The 19,878-nt window shown below is 43.6% G+C and overlaps 1 pseudogene; it reads left to right on the top strand.

The window, feature by feature from the left end:
• The first annotated feature begins 1,686 nt into the window (after positions 1-1,686).
• On the top strand, positions 1,687-12,854 carry LOC129639464 (endogenous retrovirus group PABLB member 1 Env polyprotein-like; annotated as a pseudogene).
• Positions 12,855-19,878: the final 7,024 nt, after the last annotated feature.

Below are 19,878 nucleotides of genomic sequence, written 5' to 3'. Positions count from 1 at the left end.
CTGCTTTGCTTTGCCATCAGGTTTAACGTGATGTGATAGTTCGATGCCTCCCAGCTAAAGACCAGCAGGAACACATTTGTAGTTGAACAATTTGAGTTTGTTATTCTGTGCAGTGAAGGAGAACATACACAGTGAAGGAACTGTGGGCCACACAAGTACGTGGGTGATAGAAAAGGGATGTTAAAAGATTTGGGCTTGGGACTTCCCTGCTGGTCCGGTGGATGAGACTTTGCCTTCCAAAGTAGTTGGTGTGGGTTCGCTCCCTGGTTGGGGAAACTAAGGTCCCATATGTCTTGAGGCAAAAACCAAAACATTAAAGAAAAAAAAAAAAAAAACAGAAGCAATATGTTAACAAATTCAATAAAGACTAAATAATGGGACCACCTCAAAAAAAAAAAATAAAGAAATAAAGAGGTGGGCTTGTTTTAGGTGATTTGGGTGAGGTTTTAAAGAAGCAGAGCTTTGATCTGGATTGGATACTGTCAGGAAAACAGGGTATTCCTATGACAGTATCTTAATAAACCTTTTGTATAGAGAGAATAGATTAGAGTGAGGTTAAAGCTACAATTGCTGAAAACAAACAAAGAAACAAAGCAAAGGGGACAACAAAACCCCCAAACTAGCAGTCACTCATACTAGCTAGGAGAGGGATATACGGTGATTTCTACAGTGATTTTGCTTTTGTGTGTACTTAGGAAAAAAAATCACGAAGTGGCCTTTGTTTTGTCTCACTTTATCATGATCTCAGAGTGACAAGGTCTCATGATCTCACCTGAAGTTGGCATTCCCTGAGATGTTTTTCAGTGTCTAATGGGAGAATAACATGTCCTAGCCTGGATGTCAAGAGATATTTTTTCGTACCCCCTTTTGGCCACAAGCCATTAATCCATGTTATCTAGATTATCAACACTGCTCTGATTTTGATGATCAGGAATTTGTTTAGAGAATGTAGTCTGTAGTAGGACATGGATTGGTCTCTCCTGCTCCTTTTGTAGTAGAATGCATCATTGAATACTCTGGTGTGACACGGGCTGTGCAATAGCATTTAAGACTCCAGACAGGATGCATTGGCCAACTGCAAAACAAGTAATCAGACGAAACACAATGATTATTAGTCCTTGAAACAGGACTTGAAGTCAAGGGCTTGGATTATAAAAACCAGGCAATGAATCCAGCTGGGTTCACCTTTGAGCACCACATGACTTTTGTTAGAATCAAAGACAAGTTTTGGACCACCCTTGCTAGTTATTATTTTCCCTAATGTGAGAATATCAATTCACAAAGCCTATATGAATACGGAGTCAGTTATTCTTCGTGTGTGTGTGTGTGTGTGAGAGAGAGAGAGAGAGAGAGAGAGAGTTGCTCAGTCATGTCTGACTCTTTGCAACCCCATGGACTATAGCCCACGAGGCTCCTCTGTCCATGGTATTCTTCAGGCAAGAATACTGGAATGGGTTGCCATTCCCTTCTCCAGGGGATCTTCCCGACCCAGGGACTGAACCCGGGTCTCCTGCATTGCAGGCAGATTCTTGACCATCTGAGCCGCCAGAGAAGCCCTTCCTGGTGAGTTTTTAAAAGAAATTGGCTTGACTGTTACTGGATAATCCCTCTCTCTCTAACCCCTCCCCCCTCCCCCACCCGTTTCTGGAAAACAAGATCTGCTGGAATGTTTAGTTTAACAGATCACAAAGTCTCTAGCAATTATCCTGAACACACAAGATAAGTTAGCATATGCCATATGGGTGTTCTATAAGATGTTACATAACAAATAGTACCTCATTGTGGCACGGCCTCTATCAGGAGAATAAGCATCATGTATTACAACTAGAGAAAGCCGATTTTGTGTTCCTCAAGGTAAGTGATGTATTTAGCAGAACTTCCCTTGTGTGGCTCAGCTGGTAAAGAATCCACCTGCGGTGGAGGAGACCTGGGTTCGATCCCTGGGTTGGGAAGATCCCCTGGAGAAGGGAAAGGCTACCCAGTCCAGTATTCTGGCCTGGAGAATTCCATGGACTCTGTAGTCCATGGGGTCGCAAACAGTCCAACACGACTGAGTGACTTTCACTTTCAACCAGTTTCACAAAGCAGGCTGACTATCATGAACAAACGGAATGCCATGAGCAAATTTGACTATCAGGGACAGGGTGACTCCAGTAATGGAGCCTACTCTTGATTGAGTGGGATTTGCTGAGAGGGCGCAGGATTGGCCCAGAGGAGCTACCCTGCGTCTGAGGTCGGGGCGGCGGCCGGGAGAAGCTACCTGACGCCCCCACGCACGAGGCCAGGGGCGGTGGCCAGGAGAAGCAATCCCAAGTCCGAGGCCAGGGGCGGCGGCCGGGAGGACCAACCCCACATCCAAGGAGCTGTGGCTGCCCGGGCGCAGGAGGGCCTAGAGGAGCTATCCCACGTTGAAGGTCAGGAAGGGCGATGGTGAGGAGATACCCCTCGTGCAAGGTAAGGAATGGCGGCTGCGCTTTGCTGGAACAGCCGTGAAGAGATAACCCACGCCCATGGTAAGAGAAGCCCAATAAGACGGTAGGTGTTGCAAGAGGGCATCAGAGGGCAGGCACACTGAAACTATACTCACAGAAAACTAGTCAATCTAGTCACACTAGGACCACAGCCTTGTCTAACTCAAAGAAACTAAGCCATGCCCATGGGACAACCCAAGACGGGTGGGTCATGGTGGAGAGATCTGACAGAATGTGGTCCACTGGAGAAGGGAAAGGCAAACCACTTCAGTATTCTTGTCTTGACAACCCCAAGAGCAGTATGAAAAGGCAAAATGAGAGGATACTGAAAGAGGAACTCCACAGGTCAGTAGGTGCCCAATATGCTACTGGAGATCAGTGGAGAAATAACTCCAGAAAGAATGAAGGGATGGAGCCAAAGCAAAAACAATACCCAGCTGTGGATGTGACTGGTGATAGAAGCAAGGTCTGATGCTGTAAAGAGCAATATTGCATAGGAACCTGCAATGTCAGGTCCATGAATCAAGGCAAATTGGACGTGGTCAAACAAGAGTTGGCGAGAGTGAGTGTCGACATTCTAGGAATCAGCGAACTCAAATGGACTGGAATGGGTGAATTTAACTCAGATGACCATTATATCTACTACTGCGGGCAGGAATCCCTCAGAAGAAATGGAGCAGCCATCATGGTCAACAAAAGAGTCCGAAATGCAGTGCTTGGATGCAATCTCAAAAACGACAGAATGATCTCTGTTCGTTTCCAAGGCAAGCCATTCAATATCACAGTAATCCAAGTCTATGGCCCAACCAGTAAGGCTGAAGAAGCTGAAGTTGAATGGTTCTATGAAGACCTACAAGACCTTTTAGAACTAACACCCAAAAAAGATGTCCTTTTCATTATAGGGGACTGGAATGCAAAAGTAGGAAGTCAAGAAACACCTGGAGTAACAGGCTAATTTAGCCTTGGAATACGGAATGAAGCAGGGCAAAGACTAATAGAGTTTTGCCAAGAAAATGCACTGGTCATAACAAACACCCTCTTCCAACAACACAAGAGAAGACTCTACACATGGACATCACCAGATGGTCCACACCGAAATCAGACTGATTATATTCTTTGCAGCCAAAGATGGAGAAGCTCTACACAGTCAGCAAACACAAGACCAGGAGCTGACTGTGGCTCAGATCATGAACTCCTTATTGCCAAATTCAGACTGAAATTGAAGAAAGTAGGGAAAACCACTAGACCATTCAGGTATGACCTAAATCATATCCCTTATGATTATACAGTGGAAGTGAGAAACAGATTAAAGGGCCTAGATCTGATAGACAGAGTGCCTGATGAACTATGGAATGAGGTTCCTGACATTGTACAGGAGACAGGGATCAACACCATCCCCATGGAAAAGAAATGCAGAAAAGCAAAATGGCTGTCTGAGGAGGCCTTACAAATAGCTGTGAAAAGAAGAGAAGTGAAAAGCAAAGGAGAAAAGGAAAGATATAAGCATCTGAATGCAGAGTTCCAAAGAAACACAAGAAGAGATAAGAAAGCCTTCCTCAGCGATCAATGCAAAGAAATAGAGGAAAACAACAGAATGGGAAAGACTAGAGATCTCTTCAAGAAAATTGGAGATACCAGGAGAACATCTCATGCAAAGACGGGCTCGATAAAGGACAGAAATGGTATGGACCTAATAGAAGCAGAAGATATTAAGAAGAGGTGGCAAGTATACACAGAAGAACTGTACCAAAAAGATCTTCACGACCCAGATAATCACGAGGGTGTGATCACTGACCTAGAGCCAGACATCCTGGAATGTGAAGTCAAGTGGGCCTTAGAAAGCATCACTAAGAACAAAGCTAGTGGAGGTGATGGAATTCCAGTGGAGCTATTCCAAATCCTGAACGATGATGCTGTGAAAGTGCTGCACTCAATATGCCAGCAAATTTGGAAAACGCAGCAGTAGCCACAGGACTGGAAAAGTTCAGTTTTCATTCCAATCCCAAAGAAAGGCAATGCGAAAGAACGCTCAGACTACCACACAATTGCACTCATCTCACACGCTAGTAAAGTAATGCTCAAAATTCTCCAAGCCAGGCTTCAGCAATATGTGAACCGTGAACTTCCTGATGTTCAAGCTGGTTTTAGAAAAGGCAGAGGAACCAGAGATCAAGTTGCCAACATCCGCTGGATCATGGAAAAAGCAAGAGAGTTCCCGAAAAACATCTATTCCTGCTTTATTGACTATGCCAAAGCCTTTGGCTGTGTGGATCACAATAAACTGTGGAAAATTCTGAGAGATGGGAAGACCAGACCACCTGATCTGCCTCTTGAGAAATCTGTATGCAGGTCAGGAAGCAACAGTTAGAACTGGACATGGAACAACAGCCTGGTTCCAAATAGGAAAAGGAGAACGTCAAGGCTGTTCATTGTCACCCTGCTTATTTAACCTCTATGCAGAGTACATCTTGAGAAATGCTGGACTGGAAGAAACACAAGCTGGAATCAAGACTGCCGGGAGAAATATCAGTAACCTCAGATATGCAGATGACACCACCCTTATGACAGATAGGGAAGAGGAAGTAAAAAGCCTCTTGATGAAAGTGAAAGTGGAGAGTGAAAAAGTTGGCTTAAAGCTCAACATTCAGAAAACGAAGATCATGGCATCCGGTCCCATCACTTCATGGGAAATAGATGGGTAAACATTGGAAACAGTGTCAGACTTTATCTTTTTGGGCTCCAAAATCACTGCAGATGGTGACTGCAGCCATGAAATTAAAAGACGCTTGCTCCTTGGAAGGAAAGTTATGACCAACCTAGATAGCATATTCAAAAGCAGAGACATTCCTTTGCCAACAGAGGTCTGTCTAGTCCAGGCTATTGTTTTTCCTATGGTCATGTATGGATGTGAGAGTTGGACTGTAAAGAAGGCTGAGTGCCGAAGAATTGATGCTTTTGAACTGTGGTGTTGGAGAAGACTCTTGAGAGTCCCTTGGACCACAAGGAGATCCAACCAGTCCATTGTGAAGGAGATCAGCCCTGGGATTACTTTGGAAGGAATGATGCTAAAGCTGAAACTCCAGTACTTTGGCCACCTCATGCGAAGAGTTGACTCATTGGAAAAGACTCTGCTGCTGGGAGGGGTTGGAGGCAGGAGGAGAAGGGGACGACAGAGGATGAGATGACTGGATGGCATCACTGACTCGATGGACATGAGTCTGAGTGAACTCCGGGTGTTGGTGGTGGACAGGGAGACCTGGCGTGCTGTGATTCATGGGGTCTCAAAGAGTCGGACACGACTGAGCGACTGAACTGAACTGAACTGAGCTGACACTCCTTTGTCTTAGTCACATAAAACATTATTTCCTTTCAGCCCAGAGCTGACGATAATACAACAAAACAACTCAGCTAAAACTCTGTACTAAGGATTACATAACAACAATGTATCCCACTTGAGGACATGTTTCTCCTTCTTGAGGACCTTCTGACTATCTTATTGTTATCTTACAATGTATATTATGGGAGTAGGTCTGGTAAGATCTTTCTACTGTTAGTTCTAATCCTGTCATCTTAAAATGTAAATTATGGGAGTTGGTCTAGGAAGACCTTTACAACCTTGAGTCATTCTTCTGATTTACTGCAATAACCAATTAAAAAAGTATAGAGCTCCCTTGCTAAGACTAGTGAGGGGGCATTCTCTGTCTCCCTTCTGATGTCTATGTCAGAAGCTTTCTCTGTCCCTTTTCATACTTTGATAAAACTCTGCTACACAAAAGCTCTTGAGTGATCAAGCTTGGTCCCTGGTCCCAAAGCTAAATCTTCTTCTTTGGAGATCATGAATCTGATACCGTTCACTGTAAGCTAACATCTTGGGGCTTCGTCCAGGATCTTCAGGACAAGGTAAACACACTCAGAGCTCTAGTCTCTGCTTTCTCAGTATACACGCTTTCTGCTTTACTTTACTAACTCTATGGCGTGCCTGTCTGTGTGAATGTAGAATGAAAGAGACGTACCGAAATGAGTATGAAATGAGCACTGAGCCCTGCTCTGCAGTATCATGGTGCCTCGTAATGCCTGAGGCAGCCCCCCAAAAGGGAGCCTTGTTGGGAGTTTATACCGACCTGCCAATGCCAAGAGACACCCAATGTCCTTGCGAGGGGAGTGGCCAGAAAAGGGCAAAGCACGTGGGCTGAACTTTCCTTCCTTGGTCACCTTTTCCTGGTCTCTTCCACCATTTCGTAATTGCATGGGGAGTTAGAACTACTAACCTAATCCGTCAGATCTTAGACTTTCAAGGGACTTGTGATCCATGCCATTACTGTGTACTTTTACTTAGACCCCAAGCTTGGTAGTCATGGGGAACCCAGACTTGCTAGGAGCACGTTCAGGAACGGGGTGGAACTCTAGCTCCAGCAGCACCTTTGGGAACTAGGTGAAGCTCTAGCTTCAGCGGCGTCTCTCTCTTGACTGCTTCCATAGGGGGCCAGAGTTCTAAAAGCGAGTCCTTGCCATACCTGTGCCTCCGAACTACATGGATGGAAGTGCTGCTAGAGAGCATGAGGTTTCTAAGAACATAGGTCAGGAATTCCAGACTGGAAGTACAATGGGCTTCTTCCTTTGGTAGTGCTAGCTCTTAGCAGACCGGAGAAAGCTCTCCAGTGCCTTCTGTCTCAACTCCTTAGATATTCCTTTTGTGGAATCTGTGAAAATGAGCTGGAAGGATTGGCCCTAATAGCTTGAGGACAAAAGTCACTTTTTCCTCACGGGCCGACCCTCTACCACCTCTTTTGCTGTCACATACACTGGTGTGGTGACACAAAGAAGGGACGTATTGATTGTTGTTTGTCCCTTTATAACTCACTGCTTCTACTGTGGTCAGGACTGTACTCAGGAATGTGCACAGGCACTCGTAAGATGGATGCTTCCCCTAGCAGTCCCAGCTTGGGAAACATTCCAGGAAACTACTCTGTTACACCCCAGGTGGCATCAGAGGAAAAGCACAAATCAAACAAAGGTCGTGGTGGTATGGAACTAGAAATCAATTTGGGATGCCATCAGGTCTACCCCTGGTGCATCTCCCCCTTGCCTCGATGGTAGAATGAGCGGGCTGAAGGGAAGGCGCCTGAGTCAGCAAGTGACAGACTAAGTCCGTCTAGGGAAGGAAAAGCTTCGGTGGAAAGTCTGTCTCCACCCCCATCTAGAGCAGGGAGGGACACCTCCGATGGAAAGAAGCAAAGGCGCTGGTTGCTGCTTTTTTCTCTCTTACCGATGCTGCTGCTGCTGCTAAGTCGCTTCAGTGGTGTCTGACTCTGTGTGACCCCACAGACGGCAGCCCACCAGGCTCCTCTGTCCCTGGGATTCTCCAGGGAAGAATACTGGAGTAGGTTGCCATTTCCTCCTCCACTCTCAAAGTTCCAGACCCATACCCTTGGATTGTGTCCTGAAAACCTGGGGTAAGTTTGACCCCCAGAGCATAAAGAAGACACACCTGACTTTCCTTTGCAAATCTGCATGGCCACAATATCCATTGGAGGGTGGCAGACAAGGGTGGCCAGTTGAAGGGTCTCTTAACTACGATATTGTTTTACAACTAGACCGGTTCTGTAGAAAACAAGGGAAATGGGTAGAAGTGCCATATGTGTTCCCCTTTTTCTCTCTGTGAGATATACCAGACTTAAGTCCTAAGGGTACAGATTTGGGTGTAAAGCCTTCAGCTCCCTCCTATCCTCTTACTCTGCCTCTGCTTCTGTATCTGGGGCTCACAACTGAGCAAGCTGAGGGTCAAGGCACCCCTCCAGGAAGGGTTGCCTCAGTCTCGATAGAAGTTCAAACAACCCCAGTTCCAATGCAGCCTCAGACTGCTCTGGTTTCAATGGGAACTCAGACAGTCAAAGTAGAGAAGGTGCAGATAACCAAAACTAAGGTAAAATACGAGAAAGAGGATGAGGATGAGAAAAAGCAGGTTTCTCTAATCTATCCCTCGGAACGTATGTGAGGCGTAGCTAGAGGGGCTGAGGAACAGCCACACAACTTACTGCCTCTGCAGGAGGCCCCCACTGGGAAAAATAACCAATCCATAAAAATCCATAAGCCCTTTTCTTACCCAGAGGTACAACGGATAAAGAGAGATCTGGGAGACTAGAGGATCCAGAAAAGTACATAGAAGCCTTTACAGGACTCACTTTACTTTATGAGCTTACTTGGAGAGATGTAATGTATGTCTTGGGACAGACGCTGACTCGTGACTCGAGAGCTTGAGTTTTGGGGGAAGTTACTATTTTTGGAGATGAATGGCTTGAACGTGAGACAAGGCGAAAGAGGGAACACGAACTAGCCCTCCTCCCTACAGGGAGCCAAGCAGTTCCCATAGCAGAGCCAGACTGGGATTATCACAAAGAGGAAGGGAGACAGGAGCAGACCCTCTTTGACAATTGCATTATTGAAGGGCTTAAGAGAGCTCGAACGAAGCCTCTAAATTATGCTAAGTTGGCTGACATAGAACAGGTAGAGAAGGAAACTCCTGGTAAATTCCTAGATAGGCTACGGGAGGCTCTCCACAAGTTTACTGACATTGATCCCAAATGTGCAGAGGAGAAATGATCTTAAAAGATAGATTTCTCACTCAGTCACCCAGTCGGCTCCAGATATCTGCTGTAAGTCACAAACACAGGCGTTTGGGCCAAATCAGTCTTTAAAACACTGTTACAGCTGGCTCAGACGGTATATTGCAGTAGAGAATATGAGAAGGGGGAAGGACAACAGAAGAGAACCAAAGAAAAGGCTCAGGCTCTAGTGATGGCTATGAAAACTGCTATGAATCAGCCTGAAGAGAAAAATGTCCAGAGGAAGCCAGGTGAAAAGGGATGGGCTTGCTATTACTGTGGAAAGGAGGGGCATCTCAAGCGAAGTTGCTCTCAGGTGTCTAAGCCGCCCCTGGCTCCCTGTCTGGTCTGTAAAGGACCACCCTGGAGTAGAGACTGCCCCCAGAGGCACAGGTCCCAGGGGTCAGACTCTCAGGACAATCAGGACTGAAGGTGCCCAGGGATCCCCACACAAGCTCCTGTCCTAATGACACCTGAGGAACACCGGGTATTAATAACTGTGGGGGGCCAATCAGTCGATTTTCTTTTGGACACTGGGGCACCTTTCTCTGTGCTCACTGAAGCCCCTGGTCTGCTTTCCTCCTGATCCACTACTGTAATGGGACTGTCAGGATGAGCCAAAGGCTATGACTGAAATATTCAGTCATCCTTTAAGCTGCAACCGGGACTCTGTGCTGTTTTCCCACGAGTTTCTGATCATGCCAGAGTCCCCCTCACCCCTTCTCGGGAGGGACAGACTGAGGAAGGTCCAGGCCTCTGTAGTCATGAATATGGAGTCTGCTCTTTCTCTCCCATTGATTGAACAAAATGTAAATCCTAAAGTGTGGGCTGACGGAGGAACTGTGGATCGAGCACAAAATACTGTTCTTGTCCTTATCAAGCTCAAAGACCCTGACCTATTTCCACATCAAAAGCAGTATCCATTAAAGCCCGAGGTTAAGGAATGGGCGAAATCTTACTGTACTGACTTGTCATGATGTAAGTGGGATCTTAAACTCTAAAGTTCAGAGCAACAACGCTCCACCTTTAAAGCTGCTGTAACTCAAGGGGTGTCGAAAGCTCTAGGAATCGAGTATCACTTACACTGTTCCTGGAGACCCTAATCTTCAGAAAAAGTTGAAAAGGCTAATGACATTATTAAGAGACATCTACGTAAATTAACTCAAGAGACACAGGACGATTGGCTTAAAGTTCTACCCATAGCTTTAATGAGGGCTCAGACTGCCCCTAAAAAGGAAGGACCGTCCCCCTTTGAATGTATCTACGGAAGACCCTTCTTATGCACAGACATTGTTATAGACCCTTAGAATTAGAATCAGCCTTAGAATTAACTATGTGACGCAGCTTTCAGCCTTTCAACAGACATTACGGAAACTCTGGGAGGTGACTCCTGACCCAGCCGGAGTCAAACAAGCCTCTGAACCAGGCACCGAGGTCTTGAAAAAGACATTGGGATCTGGAGATCAATCTCTCGAGCCCCTCTGGGAAGGCCCTTGCCAGGTTATTCTTTCTTCTCCCACAGCCCTCAAGGTGCCTGCAATTGATTCCTGGGTGCACCACACTCAAGTTAAGAAGTGGCACCCTGACCAAAACTAAACAATGTCATTTGACGTCTTTATCCTCTATGCTTTTACCTCTTACTTTTCAGATGGGCCTGACAATCGACATGGGCCTGCTTCTGCTGACTCCAAACGTCCCGAGTCTGCCATTTGACCCTCAAGACAACGCCTTTCTGTCCTGGGCTCATTCTTATGCTGCATTCCACAATCGGTCTAATTGCTGGGTCTGCGGAGTGCTCCCCTCTTCATCAGTTGAAGGGTTCCCATGGTGGGTTTTTCCATTTCAAGGAAAAGACTTTCTTCAACTCTGTGAAAATATCTTCACCAACAACAATCACATGTGATGCCTCTCTTTAATCTGATGACATCTAGCAATCCTAAAATGGACTGGTGTAACACTCTGTACCTTAACTATGGCTATAATGTGACTTTCAACTTTGATCGTACAGCATCTTGATTTAATGTCTATTTTGCTGAACATTAAGAAAGTAAATGGGTCTAGATCTCATGGTTTCCTACCTAATGTTTATCAAATATGGGATGAGGTCATATGGCTAACTCCTGAAAAGGGACGCCTACTACCTAATGCTCCCAAACGCTGGGAACAAATAGAGCCATCCCCAGAGGTTAGCTGACAACTTAATTAAAACGATCGGAAACAATTGGGGGTTTTGCCTCAAGAAATATGCAATGTAATCATTCCTGTGTTTTCCAATTCCAGTTCAGGCCCTCTTTTTGCCTGGCCAGGAACTCATTGGGACTGGATCCCTCAGTCACGCTGGTTTGCTCCAAACAGGACCTATTGGATATGTGGCTCTTATCTATGGGCATGGCTTCCCCCTGGCTGGATAGGGAGGTGCACCCTAGGTCTAGCTTTTACTCGTGGCTTCATATTTTCAGAGCTTCCAGAGAATCCTGCTGATCTGCCACAGCTTAAAACTCGCTGGGCAAGGTCTGTATTTCACTGGTATGATTATCTGGCTGCAATATCCATCCCCTCTCTGGGGACACAGATGTTATGCTACGAGTTGATGCTCTGACTAAGTTAACTCAACAGGCTTTACAAGATTCTCAAAAAGCTAGTTCAGCCCTTAATGCTAAACAAATACAAATTAGAAAGGCGGTTTTACAAAACAGATTGGCCTTAGATATTCTAACAGCCGCACAAGGAGGAACTTGTGCCAGTATTCATACCCAAAGTTGCACACATATACCAGATATGAGTACTAATGCTACTCACATACTAAACACATGAACAAGATGATTCAGGCTATGGATTCTCTCAAAGCTTCAGACACCTCACTTTGGGAAAGGTTAACTAGCTCCCAATGGTAGAAAACTATCTTAATTGTAGTAATTCTAATTGTTCTGTTTTTACTGTTTGCTCCCTGCATCTGCAACTGTGTAACTGGATTTGTTTCTAACCGTCTGAAAGCTTTTAATTTACAAATGGCTGTCCAGGCTCCTAGGAGTGCCATAGCCTCCTTCAACTATTACTTGGGGCCCCTAGATCAGAGACCCTCAATATGAGGGCTAGGAGAATATGTTGCCTCAACAATTTAGGGATGACGCCCCTCAACAGCAGGAAGTAGTTATGGAACAAAAAACGACGCCCCTTTCCCTTGGCTACATCATTCTCCTAAAAGAAAAGCGGGGAATGAGAGAGTCAATTTCTAGGTAGGTTGGTAAAAGTCCGGGATCCCCAAAGAGGAGAGAGCATCTGGTGTTCTCAAAGAGGAGGTAGGGGTCTGGAGTTCTCAAGGAGGAGAAAAGGACAAACGAGTTTGTTTGTTTTATTCATAAAACATTTTTTTTTCCTTAGCCTAGAGCTGATGATTGTACAACAAAACAACTCAGCTTAAACTCTGTACTAAGGATTACATAACAACAATGTATCCTGCTTGAGGATATGTTTCTCCTTCCTGAGGACCTTCTGACTAATCCTGTTATCTTACAATGTACATTATGGGAGTGGGTCTGGTAAGATCTTTCTACTGTTAGTTCTAATCCTGTCATCTTAAAATGTAAATTATGGGAGTTGGTCTAGGAAGACCTTTACAACCTTGAGACATTCTTTTGATTTACTGTAATAACCAATTTAAAAAGTATAGAGCTCCCTTGCTAAGACTAGTGAGGGGGCATTCTCTGTCCCCCTTCTGATGTCTATATCAGAAGCTTTCTCTGTCCCTTTTCATACTTTAATAAAACTCTGCTACACAAAAGCTCTTGAGTGATCAAGCCTGGTCCCTGGTCCCGAAGCTAAATCTTCTTTGGAGATCACGAATCTGCCACCATTCACCGTAAGCTATCCTCTAAACCAGAAGAACAGCTTAGGTTAGGGGCAGGTAGACCCTTCTGAAAAACATCCGTTGCCACTGATGATGAAAAGAAATTGTGTGAAGAGGCTGATAGAAAAAACACCAGTTTTGAAGGGCTCTTCACTGCTCGGGATGGATTTTATGCTGCAGCTATCACCTGAGGGGTACCCTGTAGACCACACAATTACACAGTTCCTGCATGTAATGCCTGAGTATTCCATGCCATCATCTATGAATTCACCTGAGCCACTCACTGATACCATTAAAAGTATTGGCATACTTGCTTGATAAATACAGAAACTCCCAGACAAAAGGCTGTCTCCCATCATCAACTGGAATCATTCTGGCACTAGGGGGAGAACATGCACTGTCACTGCTGAAAACTGCTGCAAGTGGAATCCAGTGGAATCCCAGAAACCTGTACTGTGGCTTTTTGATGTATTAACACATCTGTGAAGATAACTAAAACATCTGATAACTGAATGACATTGTCCTACCTCTCGGGACATTTTGAGTCAGCTTCAGGTAGTAGGGATGGGACATCTTTTCCTATAGATTCCAAGTAGGGCTGTCTTCCTTACACGTTTTTCCCCTCAAGGGCTAGTGACTCCTCATTAAGTCAGTCTTATCACATCTAATCAAAACAGCAGTACCGAGCAGATGATTCAAGCCACGATTAAGGAAAACAAAAAGCCAAAGAACAAGCCTCTTCCAACTCTTCTCAAGAAGTTCCTTTAACTCTAGCTCCTGAGGAGTCTGGCTGAACACATCTATACTATGTCTATATCTATATCTATATCTATATCCATATCCACATCCATATCTATATCTATCTGCATCTTTTTCTAGATGGTCCAGCAGTGAAAAAGAATTCATCTTGGCCAAGGGGACTCTGAAAGGACTAAAACAGGCATGATGAAAGGTCTCCAATTTCTCCCTTTCTTTCTTCCTTTCCTCTTCCTTCCTTTGCTTTCCTTTCCTCTCTTTTTTTTTCCCCCATCCTTTCCTTCCTTCCTTCCTTCCTTTCCTTTCTACCTCCCCCACTTTGCAAACTTTGGCTACAAGGCTTGCAAAAACTTTTCTCAGAAAATACTGCTCTGTTTTTTGAGGTTGCATCAATCACCGCAAGCAAACAGCACACAACCAGGAACAACCTCCAACTGTGACTTGCAGTTAAAGAAGAAAACTGCTGCCTAATCCAAAACAGCAAGAACATCTTTCTTGCTACCCTATAAAACTCTGACCTTGCTTAAATTGTCACTTACTCTTCATTTGCTCCTTGGTACATGTCAATGGAATACAGCCACATACCTCTATTTGAATCACATATCAGTCTGTTGTAACAGATCTTAAACCTTTCATCTCCACTTGATTATTTTAATAAGAGAAATATATTCCTTGAAATATTTATGAACAAGGGTATTCACTATAGTACTAATTATAGTAGAAATAATTAGGGAAGTAGTTCAATAATTATGCTAAAACATTTGATGGATTTTGGGTATCCATACAATTAATTTTTTCATTGTATTGAATGATAAAAGAGCATTTTAAATTCTTTTTATTCCAAAAGGTAGTGTAGATACAGTATGTATGTGTATGTATGTAGATATGTACCTATATAGATAGCTATATCTATATACCTACATACATGCATGCATTTCTGGAGAAAAGGAGTGAATGAAATGCAGTAACATCTTTGCAGTGATTTTCTCTGGGCAGAGAGATTCTGGGTGGTGAATGCAGTCATCTCAATGCCTCCCCAAAGTTTCTAATTGCCACAGTACATACACTGAGGATGGAGAGACTCTCTCACAGGAGCTCACAGAATGTTAGGATTTCCCTTCCACAGAGTCAAAATTGCAGCATACAAACTGTCAGTAACGTTGGCCCAGGTATGATTTACTGCAGGCATGTAAATTTCGAACCTCAGTCCTTGGGGACAGCTCTATATTTAGAGAAGAAAGACCACAACAGAAACACTGTAAAGAAGCTTAACAAAGCACAGAGAGAATTCCACCGGGAAAGCAGGCCAGACTCTTCCACAAACATGACCACAGGGCTACAAACACTACTTTTGACTAGTTTCTAGTCTCCCAACCAGGGGCGTGTGCTGAGACGTTAAGGAGAGTAAACCATATAAACTAGCTGGAGCAATTTAAGCTATACATAGGTATTCTGCTTCTGGTCAATATAGAATGACAGCACGAATAGGCATCCCTGTAATATTAATGATAGCAAACAACCTAAGTGTTCAACCTGTCGCACAGAGTCGGACACGACTGAAGCGACTTAGCAACAGCAGCAGCAGCAGCAGCAGCATGACTAAGAGTGAGCAAGGAAGAAGCTGCTATAGGGATAATCGTGCCAGCATGACAACATGTCCCTCGATCTGAGAGGATAGCAACCCATAAAACATTTACAGGGAGGGCAGGAAATGGGTAGATATGAGAAGGATAAAGGCACTAAATCTTCAGCTTTCATACAGGATAGCCAGTATATACTATTCTATTTCTGACAGTAACTGAAAATTAGAGACATAAACAAATTTTGTATACATTAGCAACATGCAGAGGGTGGGTTATGTGAAAACTCAGATTGTTATGATTTAGAGTTTCTGAGTGAGTGAGTCTGAGATGGGTACTGTAAATTCCCAGGTTATGCTGATGCTGCTGGTGCAGGTGCCTTGCACTGAAAACCACTGACCTAAAGACACCAAGAGTAGAGTTAAAGATAGGACGAATATGTGTGTCCATGTGTGTGTATGTGTGTGTGTGTTCATTTGTATTATTTTTCAGGTTCCACATATAAGTGATATCATGCAGTACTTGACTTTCTCTGACTTATTTCACTAAGTATAATGTTCCCTAGGTCCACCCACGTAGATGCAAATGGCAGAATTTCACCGCTGCTGTGAGCATTAGGATGCATGTATCTTTTTGAATTAATGTTTCTGTATACACCTGAAATTAATATAATATTGTAAATCAACTACATTTAAAAAAAGAGATAGGCTAAGAACCTTACAAATGAGCAGAAAGGGTAAAAAGGAAATTGGCAAAAGCACCAATCATATAAAAAATTGAAGAAAACAAAGAAAACACAAGCATATATAGTATAAAGCAATATGATGTAATAATATGTGTCATGTCATAACTATAGTAGCAATATAGAGAAAAGACAAAGAGGTTAAGAATTTGTCTGTCCATTTTCCCTTGTGAGATTCTGTCTTTTTACTCAGAGAAAAGGATCTGGAATAAATAATTGGCCATAACTTTATCACAATCCAAAAAAAAAAAAAAAAGGGCAAAACAAAAAACCCCTGCTCCAGACAGGGTTCTGAGTCACTAGCCAGGATGAACTCTCGATGGGAGTGAGAGTAACTAGAGATGTCAAGAAGCCTAAATATGGAGCTCACAGCCAACCACATCCAGAAGTCAAGATAAAGAAGACAAGCAAAATCTGAGAAGGTAGGAGGAACACCAGGAAAAAAAATGGTTCTCTAGAAGCCAGGTGAAGAAAAAGTTTCAAGGAGGAAGCAGTGATCAATTGCCTCAAATGCAGCTGAGAGGGTCAAGTAAGATGAAGACCAGGGAAACAGCAATTGGATTTAGCAACAGGGAGGTCGTTTGTGACCCTGATACAAGCAGTTTCAGTGGAGAATTAAGAGAGAAAGCCTGAGTGGAGTATGTTTATGTGAGAATGGGAGGAAAGGATTTGGAGACAGTGAAAATAGATATGCATTTGAAGGATATCTGCCAGAAAGAGGAAGAGAAAAATGGTATGGCAGCTGGGGGGCGTAAGTGGGGGAAGTTACAGCATGTCTGTTTACTGACAAGAATGAAAGAGAAAAAGAAGGAAAGAGAGGGAGTGGGTGGGAGAATTTCTAAAGCAACTTCCTTGGGAAACTGTCAAGTATGAGTGGGACCCCAGTGCATGAGCGGAATGAAATGGCTTTAGATAGAAGCCCTGGAGTTCATTTGAAACACTGGACGAAGTGCCAAGTATCATGAGCACAGGTGGCATGCAATGACAGTGGGAGTTTGTAGACGTTCTTCTCTTATTGCCTCTATGTTTTTAGTGAAGTGGAAAACAAAGTCAGTGGCAGTGAATGAGGATAGGAGAGAGGATGACAGAGGTATGAGGAGAGAGACAATGTAGGAAAGGGTCATCCAAGAGAGCAAGAGAATGAATGAGCTAGGGCATTGGTTCTTAACTCCAGCTTCATGGTAGAATTACCTGGAGAAAGATAGGGGTCTAGTTTCATTCTTTTACATATCCAATTGCCCCAGCGCCATTTATTGAAGAATGACTACTCCATTAAATATTCAATGAATATTCTTGGCTCCCTTCTCAAATAGTAGTTGACCACTGAACTTGTGGTGATCATGATTTCACTATATCTATAAATCAAGTCATTATGCTGGACACTATACATTTATATAGTGCTGTATGTCAAATATATCTCAATGAAACAGAACAAAGACAAGATTTTTTTCAACCAAATACCAAAAAACAAACAAAAGAATCACCTGGAGAGCTGTTAATGGTTTGTACTACCAATTAAATGCAGACTTTCTAGACACAGAGTCAGAGCATTGGTATTACTAAAAGCTCTTATATCTTTTTCTAATATTCAGCCACGATTGGAAAGATCTGGACTAGGAAAGTGTAGTACTATTTTCAGACAACTTTAAAGACCCACTTGAGATTCATGGTCATGGATTTAAGATGGTACCATTCATCACGGTTTCTCTAGCTACATTCAACTGGGCATTGGAGACCTGCAGGTTTTAAGTAGGTATGGAGATGATCTGACAGAAATGGAACTTTGGTATGAGGTAGAGGGTGGGTGACACGGCGGGGGGTGGGGGGGGGTGGGGAGGGAGATTTGAGGTTATTTATACATAGGAGAGGTATTTTAATAATTGATCAAAGGCCTGAAACTGGGTAAGGAGGGAAACAAGGACATAAAAAGTGTGAAGAACAGTAAAAATTTGCAGGGCTAATGGAGAGTAGGTCCCATTGGGGGTTGTCGAACTGTCAGTTTCAGGGCACTTGGGAAGTGGGTTGGAGAGAGGAAGTATTTATTGGGACATTGCAATGCTTGAAATTGACATGATTTGCAGTTATTGATGACAGAGTCCAGGGCAGTACTTTCAAAAGAGTGATAATTCCAAAACCTAGTGCATGTTTTGGAAATGTGTATGGGCGGTTTTGAATGTCAAAAGATAGATGTGGGGTGGGGCGGGCGGAAATTCCCTAGCGGTCCAGTGTTTAAGACTCTGAGCTTCCACGGCAAGGATCACGGGTTTGATCCTTGATCGGGGAACTAAGATCCTGTCTGCTGTGCAGTGTGACCAAAAACCAAAAAAAAATTAAAAAATGAGAGAGAGTGGAGGTCGGAGACCACAAACCAATCTCTAAAAAAGAAAGAAAGAAAAAAAAAGATGGGAGGGAATTACTGGTGATCAAGATCAGGGATGTGCAGAACATCCCTTAAGTGGAAGATAACATGGTCATCAAATAGCTTACTGAATACAAGTTGAAGTGAAAAAGCCATTTAAATGCATCCCAAGGTAGAAACAAACTCCATTTTGTGGATAACCGCAAATCATACAGTTTACACAGTTTCAATATGGACTGACATTTCTATATTATATATGAAATGATCATGTAAATCAAGGAAACATTGTATTGTGTTTATTCTTTCACAGTTTCACCAATAACTGTGTACCCGTTCAGAAAATCGTATCTCTGAAAGGCAACTGCAACGTGTGGCGTTGTACTGGAGTAGCCAGTACAGTACACCTGATTTGATATGATTTGGAATTCACAGGAATTTTGTGAATAGGGAGAGGAATAAAGGTATTTGGCCCTCATTTCACATTGGGTAAAATACAGTATCTACCCCACAGTGTCCTTGTGGCTATATATTATTTCCATACCAATCAACATTTTCAACAGTCCTTGGCAAGTAGGAAGACTTAGGCAGGTGTTAGCTGTTATTTATATTATCATCATCACCACTGTCTTTGTAGTCATTATTATTCTAGAGATCCAGAAGGTACGGGTTATTTTGAAGTTTGTGGCAGACACTGTCTCCAAGATGAGACAACTTCTTTTTCTATTCATTTGTCTCCCACCCCTCTTGAACACCAAAGAGGCAAGCCTGAGTATCAGCTGGTGCCTCTTACATAGAAAATGTATAAAGAGGCCCGATGTCAAGACGATACAGGGGGAAGTGCCTAGAAAGAAGAGCGTAAAACAGGCATGAAACAGGAAAAGTCCCCTCTGTTCACTGTTGCACATTCCGAGAGGGCTCAGATTTTATTTATCTTGGAATTCACATCATTCTATTTCCTTCCTCAGGTTTTCTTGCATACAAATTTTCCCATGAAACGTCTGTCCCTGTGCAAAGAATATTTTACTCAAACCCCCTTGTTTTCCTGGAGAACCTCTACCCTTCTTTCAAGCCCAAATTGAAGATGACATTGGTTAAAAGAGAAGAGGAACAACCTCTGGGAAATTATCTATTTCTTAAAAGTAATGAGAAAACTGGCAATCAAACTGCAAGCTTTCTGGTGTTTTAACTTGTCCCGTTTCCATTCCGTCCCCAGCTTCATGGCAACTTTGAGAAACAACAGCCTGAAACTGCAGTGAACACCAACAGCCTGGTAGCTGCCAGAGAGAACAGAACAGGACTGGAATTCCATCCAAGACCCATTCCCAGAAAATTGTTATTATTTGACCTGTCTGGTGATTCCCTGGAAGCCCCGGTGGACAATCACTCACAAGGTTGTCTTTATTTGGTCTGACTCAGAGCTCACCCGATGGGAAACAAATTTTCCCCAGGGACAATCGTCAAAAACTGTTAGAGGCAATAGGACCACAACTGCCTCCAGAAGTAGATAAACAGGTGGAGAAG

Source organism: Bubalus kerabau, chromosome X (assembly GCF_029407905.1).
Source record: "Bubalus kerabau isolate K-KA32 ecotype Philippines breed swamp buffalo chromosome X, PCC_UOA_SB_1v2, whole genome shotgun sequence".
Lineage (NCBI taxonomy): Eukaryota > Metazoa > Chordata > Mammalia > Artiodactyla > Bovidae > Bubalus > Bubalus kerabau.
The sequence above is the reverse complement of the archived record's forward strand: the minus strand, read 5'-3'. Positions and strand labels throughout refer to the sequence as shown.